Here is a 13,373-nt window from a genome sequence, read left to right as displayed (position 1 = left end):
GGTGAACCGTCGTCTTTGAGAGGGGGAAGGGTGGTCTGGGCAGGGCTCTCTTGGGTGAGTTTGTTCAGGGGTGGTCTCTGTCCTTTCAGCTGGTCCTTTCCAGAAGGTGCAGGGTACTTGAACTCTTGTGAGATGGCTGCCCTGTTATTGGGGTAGAGTGTTTGCCAGACTGGATCCATCCCATGGGGTGCCCAATGCATCAGGAGAATAAGTAACAGCCAATATGGATTTGCCAAGAACGGACCATGCCACACCAATCTCATTTCTTTCCTTGACAGGGTACCTGGCCTACAGGGGAAAGGGACTGTAGTAAGGCTTTTGATACAACCCAACATTTTCATAAGCAAAGTAGGGAAATAGGCTCTAGATGAAATTACTATAAGTTGGGTGCACAACTGGTTAAAAGACCATATTCAGAATATGAATGGTTTACTGTGAAACTGAGAGGGCACATCACGTAGGGGTCTGTGGCGGGCCGACAACTCACCAGCACGGCGCCTCCTGCTGGTTTGTCCAGGGAATTAGCTCTTTCCAGCCCTGGAGCGCCCTTTGCCGGCTGATGTCTCGCCTGCCGCTGGCCCCCATGTCCCTCCCGGTGCCCTTTACCCAGGGGTTCTGCCCACCGCAGCAACCTCCAATCTGGGTCTCCCACTCAGGGGAACCCCCAACCCCCATCCCCACCTCCCCTCAGTGGCTACTGCCAGTCACCATCTAGCCCCTGCTCACTGGGGCAGACTGCAGTCTGTCAAGACCGCTCATCATTGGCAAGGGTTTGGACCTGCTGCCTCTGCCTATCGTGAGCTGCCCCTCTGCAGCCCCAATACCCTTTGTGAGCCCTTAACTCAGCCTGCAGCCTGGGGCTTTGCTAGGCTGGAGCTCCCTAGCTCCCTCTGCCCTTCCCTGGCATTGCTCCACCCTAGGTACCCTCCTCAGCTTCCCAGGCAGCCAGGTCCTTTCCTCTAGAGCCAGAGAGAGACTGTCTGAGTCCTTCTGGCCTGCTGCCCTCTTACAAGGGCCAGCTGGGCCCTGATTGCCCTGGCTACAGCTGTGGCTGCTTTCCCCATCAGCCCAGCTTTTCTCTGCCACAGTCCATTCCAGGGCTGCTTTACCCCCTTCGGGGCCGGAGCGGGGTGACCACCCTGCTACAGGGTCCTATGGGAGCCTGTCCAGGGTCCAGTACTCGTCAATATTTTCACAAACAACTTGGATGGTAGAGTGGAGAATATGGTCATAAAAACTGCAGATGACCCCACGCTGGCAAGCAGTTTGGAGGACAGGATTAGAATTCAGAATGATCTTGGTAAATTGGAGAATTGGTCTGAAATCAGTAAGATGAAATTCAATAAAAACAAATGCAATATGCTACACTTAGGAAGGAAAAAGCAAATGCACAAATACAAAGTGGGGAATAAGTATCTTGGAAGCAGCATTGCAGAAAAGTATCTGAGTGCTTACGGTGGATCACAAATTGAATATGAGCCAACAGTGTATTGCTGTTGTGAAGAAGGCAAATGTCATTCTGGGATATATTAACAGGACCGTGTATGTAAGATAGGGGAGGTAATTGTTCTGCTCTATCCTGCACTGGTGAGGCCTCATCTGGAGGACTGAACAAATTGGTGAGATTTCAGAGCAGAGCAACAAAAATAAGAGATTTCGAAGCCTATGAGGAATGACTGAAAGAACGGGGCAGGTTTAGTTTAGTGTACGGAAGAGAAGGTGTCGCGGAAGATGAAAACAGTCTTCAAATATGTGAAAGGTAGTTTAAAAAAAGGACTGTGATCAACTGTTCTCCATGTCCACTGAGGGTAGGACCATAAGCAATTGACTTAGTTTGCAGAAAGGGATATTTAGGTTAGATATTAGGAAAAACTTTCAACTATTAGGATCAGTAAGCACTGGAACAGGATGCTGCTGACTGTGGATCTGAAATCCTGGTGACTGGAGGTTTTTAAGAACAGGTTAGACAAACACTTGTCGGGGATGGTCTTGATATAGTTAATCTTCCCTCAGCAGGATTAAATACTCTATTCTGTGCTGAAAAGGCCTCAAATGCCCATTATCTTTGAAAACTCTTGGCGATTGGGGGAGGTCCTAGGCAATTGGAAAAAGGCAAATATAGTACTCATCTTTAAAAAAGGAAAGGAGGAGAATCCGGGGAACTACAGACCAGTCAGCCTCACCTCTGTCCCTGAAAAAATCATGGTGCAGGTCCTCAAGGAATCCATTTTGAAGCACTTGGAGGAGAGGAAGGTGATCAGGAACAGTCAACATGGATTCACCAAGGGCAAGTCATGCAAGATCAACCTGATTGCCTTCTATGATGAGATAACAGGTTCTGTGGATATGGGGAAAGCAGTGGACGTGATATACCTTGACTTTAGCAAAGCTTTTTGTAACACTGACAGACCCCAGTCATCATCGGGAGGGATCAAACCTGGGACCTCTGTAGCTTAGTGCATGAGCCTCAAGCCATATAGCTATTAGCTAAGACTGTAGAGCACACTCATTAATCATTCTCTCTCTATGTGGTCTTGGTGCCATTAGATGGGACAGAGCACCACACCCAGGAGGTATATGGGTTACTTTTTGATACGGTCTCCCACAGTATTCTTGCCAGCAAGTTAAAGAAGTATGGATTGGATGAACGGACTATAAGGTGGATAGAAAGCTAGCTAGATCGTTGGGCTCAATGGGTAGTGATCAATGGCTCGATGTCTAGCTGGCAGCCTGTATCAAGCAGAGTGCCCCAGGGGTCGGTCCTGGGGCCGGTTTTGTTCAACATCTTCATTAATGATCTGGATGATGGGATGGATTGCACCCTCAGGAAGTTTGCGGATAACACTAAGCTGGGGGGAGAGGTAGATACGCTGGAGGGTAGGGATAGGGTCCAGAGTGACCTAGATAAATTGGAGGATTGGGCCAAAAGAAATCTGATGAGGTTCAACAAGGACAAGTGCAGAGTCCTGCACTAAGGACAGAAGAATCCCATGCACTGCTACAGGCTGGGGACCAACTGGCTAAGCAGCAGTTCTGCAGAAAAGGACCTGGGGATTACAGTGGACGAGAAGCTGGATGAGAGTCAACAGTGTGCCCATGTTGCCAAGAAGGCTAACAGCATATTGGGCTGCATTAGCAGGAGTGTTGCCAGCCGATTGAGGAAAGTGATTATTCCCATCTATTCGGCACTGGTGAGGCTATATCTGGAGTACTGCATCCAGTTTTGGGCCCCCCACTACAGAAAGGATGTGGACAAATTGGAGAGAGTTCAGTGGAGGGCAATGAAAATTATTAGGGGGCTAGGATACATGATTTTATGAGGAGAGGGAACTGGGTTTATTTAGTCTTCAGAAAAGAAGAGTGAGGGGGGATTTAATAGCAGCCTTCAACTACCTGAAGGGGGGTTCCAAAGAGGATGGAGCTTGGCTGTTCTCAGTGGTGGCAGATGACAGAACAAGGAGCAATGGTCTCAAGTTACAGTGGAGGAGGTCTAGGTTGGATATTAGGAAAAACTATTTCACTAGGAGGGTGGTGAAGCACTGGAATGGGTTACCTAGGGAGGTGGTAGAATCTGTATCCTTAGAGGTTTTTAAGGCCCTGCTTGACACAGCCCTGGCTGGGATGATTTAGTTGGGGTTGATCCTGCTTTGAGGTTGGGGTTGTTAGTTTAGTTGGGGTTGATCCTGCTAGATGACCTCCTGAGGTCTCTTCCAACCCTAATCTTCTGTGAGTCTATGAATGGAGTACTGTGAGCAGTTCTGCACACCACATTTCAGGAAAGATATGGAGAAATTGGAGAAAGTCTCAAGGAAAACAACAAAAAGGATGAACGGTCTAGAAAACATGACCTATGAGGAAAGATTGAAAAAATTGGGATTGTTTAGTCTGGAGAAGAGAAGGCTGAGGAGGGACATACCCAGTTTTCCAGAGAGTTTTCTAGTAAGGTCAGGAAGCTGAATGTGCAATTTATTAAATGGGACTTTAGTTTGTCACCAGGAAGATTTTTTTTTTTTTTAAACAAAATACTCACCCATGTTGTTAATGACTGCACCAGTAGGCTGTGAGGCCTCTGCTGAGACAATGAAGGCCTCTTTGTCACATTGGCATGCTTTTCTAGACTGATCCTAGACAAGATATAAAGATGACAGACAACCAAAGCATAGACTGGTTAAAAATAATTTCTATAGAAAGTCTCCACAGCAACACTATTTGTGGCTGATGTACCTACTGAGACCCAAAAGTTCCTTCCAATGTCTATTGTGTCTAGTCCCATGTAGAGAAACATACCTGGAAAGTAGCCATGAATATTAAACATCTGCTGGCCGCACTAAATGGCTAGCCAATATTCAGGGTTCTGAGGGTTGTTTCTGTAGGAGGAGAAATTGATAATAGATAATTTATTTGATGCAGACCTGTTTATTTACAAAGAATGTGCAGCAAAGTTGTGTTTCAATGAACGCAGCAGGAATCAAACACAGGAGCCTGTTTCTTTGCTCACAATTCCAAGCTCCTCTCAAGCCAGCACTTAGCCCAAAAGCTATCTCAGCTTTTTGTCAGGGTCAAGCTGAAGAAACTGGAGAAATGGTCTGAAGTAATTAGGATGAAATTCAATAAGGACAAATGCAAAGTACTCCACATAGGAAGGAACAATCAGTTCCACCATACAAAGTGGAAAATGACTGCCTAGGAAGGGGTACTCTGGAAAGGGATCTGGGGGTCATAGTGGATCACAAGCTAAATACGAGTCAACAGTGTAACACTGTTGCAAAAAAAGCAAACATAATTCTGGGATGTATTAGCAGGAGGATTGTAAGCAAGACACGAGAAGTAATTCTGCTCTACACCGTGCTGATTAGGTTTCAGCTGGAGTATTGTGCTATGTTTCAGGAAAGATGTGGGCAAATTGGAGAAAGTCCAGCGAAGAGAAACAAAAATTATTAAAGGTCTAGAAAACGTGACCTGTGAGGGAAGATTTAAAAAATTGGGTTTGTTTAGTCTGGAGAAGAGAAGACGGAGGGGGGACATGTCAAGGCTGATTTCCCCACTCTAGCACTTTGAGTGCAGAAGATGGGGGCCCGCAAGGATTTTAAAAATTAATGCTGGCCACTCCAGGCTTATATTAAACTCCCAAGGTTACAGCTTTTCTCTGACCTTGGATAGGTAGATGCTGCCACCACCCAAGTGCAAAAAAACCTCTTTTAGAAACCAAGAAGGCGCACTTGGGAATTCCTTCCTGTGGGGTACCCTCAAGCCCTTTCATCCCCCCTCCAGGGAACAGCTGAGAGAGAAAAACAAAGGAAATCAGCTGTTGCCACCAGCTAATTAAACATGTGCACAAACCTCTTAGGACACACAAATCCAATCCTGTTCTTAAAAAAGGTTAAATTTTTATTAAAAACAAAAATAAAGGAAATACATCTAAAAACTCAGACTATTGCTAGATTTTAAAAAGAACCCCTTACAAGGATTAAGCGTCAAAAAAACTTTCTTGAGGTCCAGCTTAAAGGTTACAAGCAAAACAAAAGCACCTGGGGTTAGCACAGAGGAGTCCACAAGCCATAAAGAAATAAAAGAGATAAACCTAATTGCATCTTTCTAGACATTTTCTGATCTACTTACATATCTGGGCTTTCAAATGAGTAGTTTCTCAAACGAGTGCCCCACCCCCCTGTGAGAGTGGGAAAAGACAGGCCAGAGAGGCTGCGCAAAGTGGCAGCCAATCAGGGAGGGTCTGTTAGAGAGCCAATCAGGGTTGGGCAAGAGGTGGCCTATCAGGGCCGGGCTCAGTCCTATATAAAAGCTGCCCTTGAGAGGAGCAGGTAGTCTCTCCCAGATCTCCAGCAGGGAAGGTCAGTCTCCTGAGCAAGGAGACCAGCACCTAGGACAGCGCAGTGTTGGGCAAGAGGTGGCCTATCAGGGCCGGGCTCAGTCCTATATAAAAGCTGCCCTTGAGAGGAGCAGGTAGTCTCTCCCAGATCTCCAGCAGGGAAGGTCAGTCTCCTGAGCAAGGAGACCAGCACCTAGGACAGCGCAGTGTTGGGCAGACTCAGGGGAGCATAGGAAAGCTCCAGCTTGTTACCTGCCAGGCTGCAGGCCCTGACCAGAAGGGCCTAGAGGGTGCAAAGGGGTCAGAGGGGAAGTGACCCAGGGAGAGCAGACAGAAGAGGGGAGAGAAGGAAGGCAGGGAAGCTGTTGCTAGAGGGTCCCTGGGTTGGGACCCAGAGTAGTGGGCCGGCCTGGGTCCCCTTCCCCCTTATCTTGCACATGGCTGTGGGAAGTGGCCATAACGGATGGCACCAGACCCCTAAGGGAAGGGTTTAGACTTTGGGGTGTGGTTGGCCACTGCAGCAGGGGTGAACCAGGAGACTTCTGTTAGTCTTCCCGCTCCCCAGAAGGGGGTGAGCATGGACTAAGGGGCACTGCTGGAGCGGAGCCGAGCGGAGCAACGCGGGTCCAGACACCAACAGAGGACGAGAGACTGATGGGACACCACCGGTGGAGGGTGCTCCACATGGACTGAGCTAATTCCCGGAGTCACCAGCGGGAGGTGCTACGGTGGTGAATCCCAACCCCGTCACAGTATGATCTGATGATTTTTCATACCTGGCTCAAAGCTTCTTACAGCATTGCTGCTCTGTCTCTCCGGAGAACAACAGACAGACAAAAGGGGAGTCTTGTTTCAATTTTAAAAAGTTCTAGCCTTCCCATTGGCTCTTTTGGCCAGGTGCCTACTCACTTCCTTTTACCTATGCATGCAGTCAGACTTTTTAACCCTTTACAGGTAAAACAAGTAGAGAACAGCTACTAAAAGGGATTTTGTAGCTAACTGGCTGGCTGGGTGTCCATAAAAGGTAGATACCCCCAGCCCCTTCATTTATCATAGAACATAACAGTTTTCAAGTGCATAAAAGGTTGTTACAAGGAGGAGGGAGAAAAATTATTTTTCTTAACCTCTGAGGATAGGACAAGAAACAATGGGCTTAAATTGCAGCAAGGGCAGTTTAGGTTGGACATTAGGAAAAACTTCCTAACTGTCAGGGTGGTTAAGCACTGGAATAAATTGCCTAGGGAGGTTGTGGAATCTCCATCATTGGAGATTTTTAAGAGCAGGTTAGACAAACACCTGTCAGGGATGGTCTAGATAATACTTAGTCCTGCCTTGAGTGCGGGGGACTGGATTAGAAGACCTCTTGAGTCCCTTCCAGTCCTTTGGTTCAGTGCTTCCGTGTGTGTGGTGTGTTCCTTATTGTCTTCTCTGTGCCTCTGTCTCTGTGGTGAATATCTCACAGTCACACAGCTCCGCCAATCAATGCCCAAGCCCCTGTGTGTGTTATATCAGCCCCTGCATGTCTAAAATTACCAAGTACATTTTCTCTTCTGTCTTCATAAAACAGGATCTGAATGCAAGTTTTCAGAGATGAAATCAGGACCCACTGTCTTGTAACAGTGGCTCTGACATTTTATCCCCCCTACGTGGAGCACAGGCCAAGCTCATGTTAATGTCTAGCAAGGTGTGTTGGATCACTTAAGAATGAAAACTAGGGCAGTTGTTTCAAATGTGCTACAAACCTATAGGCGTATCCTCTTTGATACGATACTCACCCACTTGTTCTCTAACAGAACAACTCTTTTATATCTTTTCTTGAATCCATATTGACTCTCTCTGAGTGCTGCTCTCAAATTTACAAAATCTGGTGGCCTTTTGGCTGGTCTCTATGGATACAAGTTGCAATGGATCATCTCCCATTCTCCCCAGAGAGTCCAGGGGTTTGTAACTTTATATTTCTATCCTTTTTTTTTTTTTTTAAAGGTCTGTTAAGCCCCCTTTGAAGTCTTTCCATTGGCTTTAGATCAATGGAAATCTGTAGTGCGTATCCCAGGCTCTAGGGTCCCCAGCCATAAATCATAAACCCCAACGCAACTGAACTATTCACAGAGCCCCAAATTTGCCTTGCCACCACAAATCTGATTTCCCATTGACTTCTTGGCATTGCCACCGGCCAGTTGGGTGACCTTAGGCAAACAACATTGTTGCTCCCTGCCTCACTTTCCTCATTTGTAAAATGGGATGATGGTTACCCCCTTTGTAAAGTACTTTAAGGTCTGCTGCTGAGAAGCGCTATAAAAGAGCTAGGCATTATTTATTATTCAATGGGACTTAAGCATGTACTTAGGTCTTTTGCTAAAGAAGGATGGACTTGAGAACATGCTTTAAGTTCTTTGCTGAATCAGGGCCTTGGTGAGTTGTTAACCATGTAGCCTTAGTGGGCTAGAGAGTTGAAAATGCCAGAGCCAGTTTGAATAACTTGGGTGACCAGGCGTTCCATTCTGGCTTTCTTATTCCCTCTGCTCACCAGGCTGAACAGGGGTAGCACCCATGCTTATGACATCTGCTTAGATGGGATGCAACAGGAGGACTTTCACCCCCAGTCCAGAGAAGGAAGAATGGGAAGGATATTCTTTCTAGCCTGGAGGGATTCTGAAGATAGAAGTGTCAGGACTCAACTCTCTCTTGTTCATATTATTATTTGTATCATGATAGTGCAGAGAGGCCAGAACCCCATTGTACTGTACATATATAAAAAAAGAGAGAGTCTCTGCCCTGAAGGGCTTACAATCTAAATACAAGGCAAGAGACGGATACAACTCAGAGAGATAATGAGTTCGTCACTGAATGTTCTAGGTGCATCCTGCCGCAGATCTACACGCTCAATATATGGTGCCGTCAGCCTGAATCTACAGGCTATAGAAGTCCATTAGTTTCAACAATGTTGATGGCCAATGGCTGCACAGCATGTGGAAAGGGCCCGGGATACAGGAAGAGTTCTCTTGACTCTTTCCAGGCACTGTTGTCTTGTACTTATTCATTCAATTTAATTTCATGTTGTCCTGTATTCATTCTGCTTTTCTTGTTTTGATTGAAGAAATTGTTCTCCTGTCTACGGATCAATGGGTCTTCACAGATTTGATGATGGGTTCTTGTTTCCTGAGTGTGTCGGCTGGCTTCATTGCTTTCTTCCTGGACTTCATAGAGATAAAGAAGCTAGGAGTGGCACGTCTAATCATTGCAACAATCCTACATATTTTGTCAGGTAACTTTGTTAGTTGAACAGATTTTTTGTAACCTACATTAAAGAGGTACTTTCAACTTAATTTAAACCACCAAATGTGCTGTCTTAAAGTATATTGGGTTTTTGTAAAACTTAATATGAATACAAGAGTTTTCCTGTTTGATTTTTTTACAAAATGTTCCTTCATTTTGAATACATGTAAGTTTTCCTCAGCAGGCTTGAAATCCTAAACAGCAGCAGCATTGGGCTACTGCAGGAGAACCAGAAGGTGAAGGCAACTAGATTCAAAAGCGAAATTTACCAGCCTGGTAACACACACAGGTTGCTCACTCCTGGGCCAGTTGGGTTGTGCTAGTTCCACTCTTGTTTTGGAATGCTGCTTCTAACGGATTTCTATAAAAACATTCATATTAAAAAGTCGTCGTCCCGGGGAATCAAATGCCATAAGTAAACAGCCAGCATGAAAAGCAACTAGCTGAGCACAATGGTCCCTGATGGCCTTAAAATCGATGCATCTATAAATCAGCCATTGTTCACTTCCAGTTTTAATAGCTTATGATGATGTTTTTGTTTTGACCATGCCCTTTTAAGAAAACTGCTCTTAAGCAGAAACTGATCGCAGAATGTAGCCCTGCAACAGAAAGAAAAGAATCCTCTTGTCGCCCATGTAATTGGCACAGTATCACGGCAGGAGCTAACACAGTTGTAGAGAGACGCCTGGTACTGCGAAATCTGGAGTGTAAATAGAGGTGTGTTTTATAGAAGGCTGTGTCTCATTTCTTCAAACACCCCTAGGCAAGATGGGCTCCAGGTCATTGCAAGTAGATGAGAGAGTTCTATTAAATTAAAGCTTCCATCGATATCCTGTTAGATTCTTTAGTCGGGGGAAAAAGGGATGGTTTTGTGGTGAAGGTACTTGTTTGAGACTCAGGTGGTTGAGGTTCAGTTCCCAGGATTATTGTACAAATTTAGGCAAGTCACATAATTGCCCTTTGCTCTTCCCTACCTCACAGCAGTATTCTGAGGATAAACTCATTAAAGTTTGTGACCAGAGCTGATTTAAAGAAAAAATAGAATTTCTGACCTGCAGTATGAAATGTTTTGTTTCAGGTCAGGCTGACGTAATCCTCTGTGGTTGCCCCATTGGAGTTCCAGGTTCCTCACGCCCCCATTTTCCCTGATTGGCCCTGCTCTCTGGCCTGAGGACATCTCTTATGATGCATCATGGTCTCTACCTGTGGATGAGCCACTACCATGTATCATGGTACTCTTACAATGCACTGGGGGTCTCAGTGACAGCCAGAGATCTCGGTGCATCATGGGAAATGTAGTCCAGGCCAGGAGCTGGGCCCATAGGGGAGAATGGAGGCATTAGGGACTCAAAACTCCAACACTCATGAGGCACCATAGTGGCTCAGGCAGACCCAGCAATTGGGACCAACACAGCTACAACACCTCATGCAGAAATTAATGTTGACTCAACCAGAAGTGAAACGTTTCATTTTGACTTTCCCTGACAGACATTTTTAGTGCAATCGATCATTTCCAGCAGAAAATTTCAATTTGGATGAAACCCTATTGTCCAAATTTTTTCTATCAAACCTGCATGTGAGGCACTCTGACACTATATCAATGGGGATCATATAAGTACCTAGACAGACAGCGATGGACACAGTTTGGTTGATGAAATAGCCACATTTGTGTTTATTATTATTTATTATTTTATTATTAATAACAATAATAATAAATCATAGCAATGTTCTTGGGATGGTTACCTACAGAATATTTTTAAACTGGGCACCTGGAAAGCACATCCTTACATTACAGATGGCCATTGCATCAACAGCTTGCTGTCCTGTGGGCCTCATGTTGATACATGTGCCATCCACAGCACCCAGAACAAAGAGGAAGTGGGCAGTTTTGTAGACTCCCCTGAAGCTGCATTTCTGGGTCACGCTCTTGGTGAAGAAATTGATCTCGGATACAGTCTTTTCATAGGAGAGCTACTAGGCAGTGCCCCATGGCAGGGGAAGTGGCAGCCTGGCTGACCCCCGTTGTCTGGTCAATGACTCACTGAAAGGACCCAGGAGCTGTGGTCACCTTCAGCACAACACACAGGGCCCTAGTTCTGCCTGTTAATAGCTATGAGGGTGCAGGTCAGGGTTTGTTCTCTTTGTCTGTCTCTCCCACCTGTCTGTCAGAGGACTGGGTGGGGCATAACATTCTTTGCATAAAGAAGTATATGTGCCGAACTGATCAAGGTGCCTAACTCATAAATACCTTTTGAAAATCCCCTCTGCCCCCAGGTCTCAAAGACTAGATCTCTTTGTGCTGGTATTGCTCACATAAAGGGGCTACAAGGTAAAAGCCAGGAGCTGCGTTCATCTTGTCCTCTAGCATGTTTGTGCCTAATGGCTTCAGAGTGAAAATCTTGCCAGGCATTGTAAAATGTGCTAGCAAAGTGACCAGGCTCATCATGCTCTTATCCTAACCTGAAACTGGGGTAACGGGGGAGGCTCACGTCTGCAAACAGAAACAAACTGATCATACGCTTCCAGCTCCCAAATCCTCTCAGTCCTGCAGGTCCCTCGCCCCCTACAGGGTCCAGCCCAATTAAGCCTCTTCCAAAAAGGAGGAAAGCTCTATCCTCTTCAAATGGAGGATTATCACAATCCTAGCCCAGCCCCGCTCTCTGTTGAATTGGAGAATGGAGAGGCTACATAACCAAACAATCCTTAACCACCCATACACTCCCTGATCTGCACTGTAGCTTGGGCTATTCCACATGTGCTGCTCTGGAGGACAGAGCTGAATGAGAAGCAGGCAGTGTGATGTTGCTTTGGGAGTTGGCACTCGGAGCCTTCAGCTACCTGAAGGGGACGTTCCAAAGAGGATGGAGCTCGGCTGTTCTCAGTGGTGGCAGATGACAGAACGAGGAGTAATGGTCTCAAGTTGCAGTGGGGGAGGTCTAGGTTGGATATTAGGAAATGCTATTTCACTCGGAGGATGGTGAAGCACTGGAATGGGTTCCCTAGGGAGGTGGTGGAATCTCCTTCCTTAAGTTTTTAAGGCCCGGCTTGACAGAGCCTTGGCTGGGATGATTTAGTTGGTGTTGGCCCTGCTTTGAGCAGGGGGTGGGACCAGATGACCTCCTGAGGTCTCTTCCAACCCTGGTCTTCTGTGAGTCTAACTCATGAGGGAGGGAGGCTGGTGAACTAGCAGCACCGCGACAGGTATCCTCAGTTGCAAATCACTGCCATAAAGTCACTGTTTTTCTTTTCTTTGCTCTCTCTTCACAGCCATCCTTTGTGCATTAGTTCTGGGGTTTTGTACTTGGATCTTTACAATCATCCAGAAACCTAGCATCAAAAATTTGTTAAATAAGCACCACTATGCAACGTCCCTGGGAGAAAGTTTCTACTTAACCATCGCAGCCTTTATTTTAGAAAGCCTCGCGTCCATATTTAGCATCTGGTCAGCGATGGTCTATGGAAAAGATTCACATCCTTCTGAGATTGTTGGGGAGATCGAAAGCAACAGGTTTTGTCCAGGTGCTGTGCAGCCAGTGTAGCTCTCTTGAAGTCAATGAACAAGACCGATTTATAGTGCCCGAGGAACTTGCCCAGTGTTTCTAGAATTCTGTTGCAATGCTGTTAACAACATACATAACTTTGTAATTGGATAAGCTGCATACTTAAATATATATGGCCATTTCCATAAACTCTTTTCAAAATATAGAGAAGAAGAACTGAAGCCAGTGACTCGGCCAAAGTTTTCAATGTGTTCCTGCTTAGAACCTTGGACATTTTGTACCTTCGGGGATTTGTTTGGAAAGAAAAATTTCGATAGATCTGACCCCTATGGTGCCACTTTTTAATAATGCTGACTCTGTTGTCTCCCTCTAGGTTTATTTGGTACAGTGTTATGGGGCTTAAAAGTGTGTTTGTACAGTAAAATGGTATGTATTCTTTGAGTCAGGGTGATGAATATATGACATGAATCTTATTATTCAATGTACAAACATGGGATTCCCGTGCATAAACCTATTAAAAGTTAGTCATTTTGTCTATTACTGTTGGTGGTTCTGCATTTCAGAGTTATTCTTTGTTCATGTAACTTTAAAACTCAGCCCACGCAGTTGTACAAGGTGGGCCATACCTGCTCACATTTTTAATATGGAGGTACAATTCTGAGCAGGAGGTGCTCCAACTTGATTTAAGCAGCCGGGCAACGCTGCATCCGGACCTGGGACCTCTGTAGGCTGCATGTTTACATGTACAGATCGCATCCTGTCAGAAGATG

General features: G+C 45.7%; 1 long non-coding RNA gene across 1 annotated transcript; it reads left to right on the top strand.

Moving 5' to 3' along the window:
- Nucleotides 1-7,176: 7,176 nt before the first annotated feature.
- Nucleotides 7,177-13,122, top strand: LOC114021161. The gene is made up of 3 exons (XR_006290275.1): nucleotides 7,177-7,511; nucleotides 8,925-9,092; nucleotides 12,371-13,122. It is a non-coding gene; the product is annotated as an uncharacterized LOC114021161 (long non-coding RNA).
- The last annotated feature ends 251 nt before the right edge of the window (nucleotides 13,123-13,373 follow it).

This window comes from Chelonia mydas, chromosome 4 (assembly GCF_015237465.2).
Source record: "Chelonia mydas isolate rCheMyd1 chromosome 4, rCheMyd1.pri.v2, whole genome shotgun sequence".
Taxonomy (NCBI): Eukaryota; Metazoa; Chordata; order Testudines; family Cheloniidae; genus Chelonia; species Chelonia mydas.
This window is presented reverse-complemented; position numbering and strand designations above follow the sequence as displayed.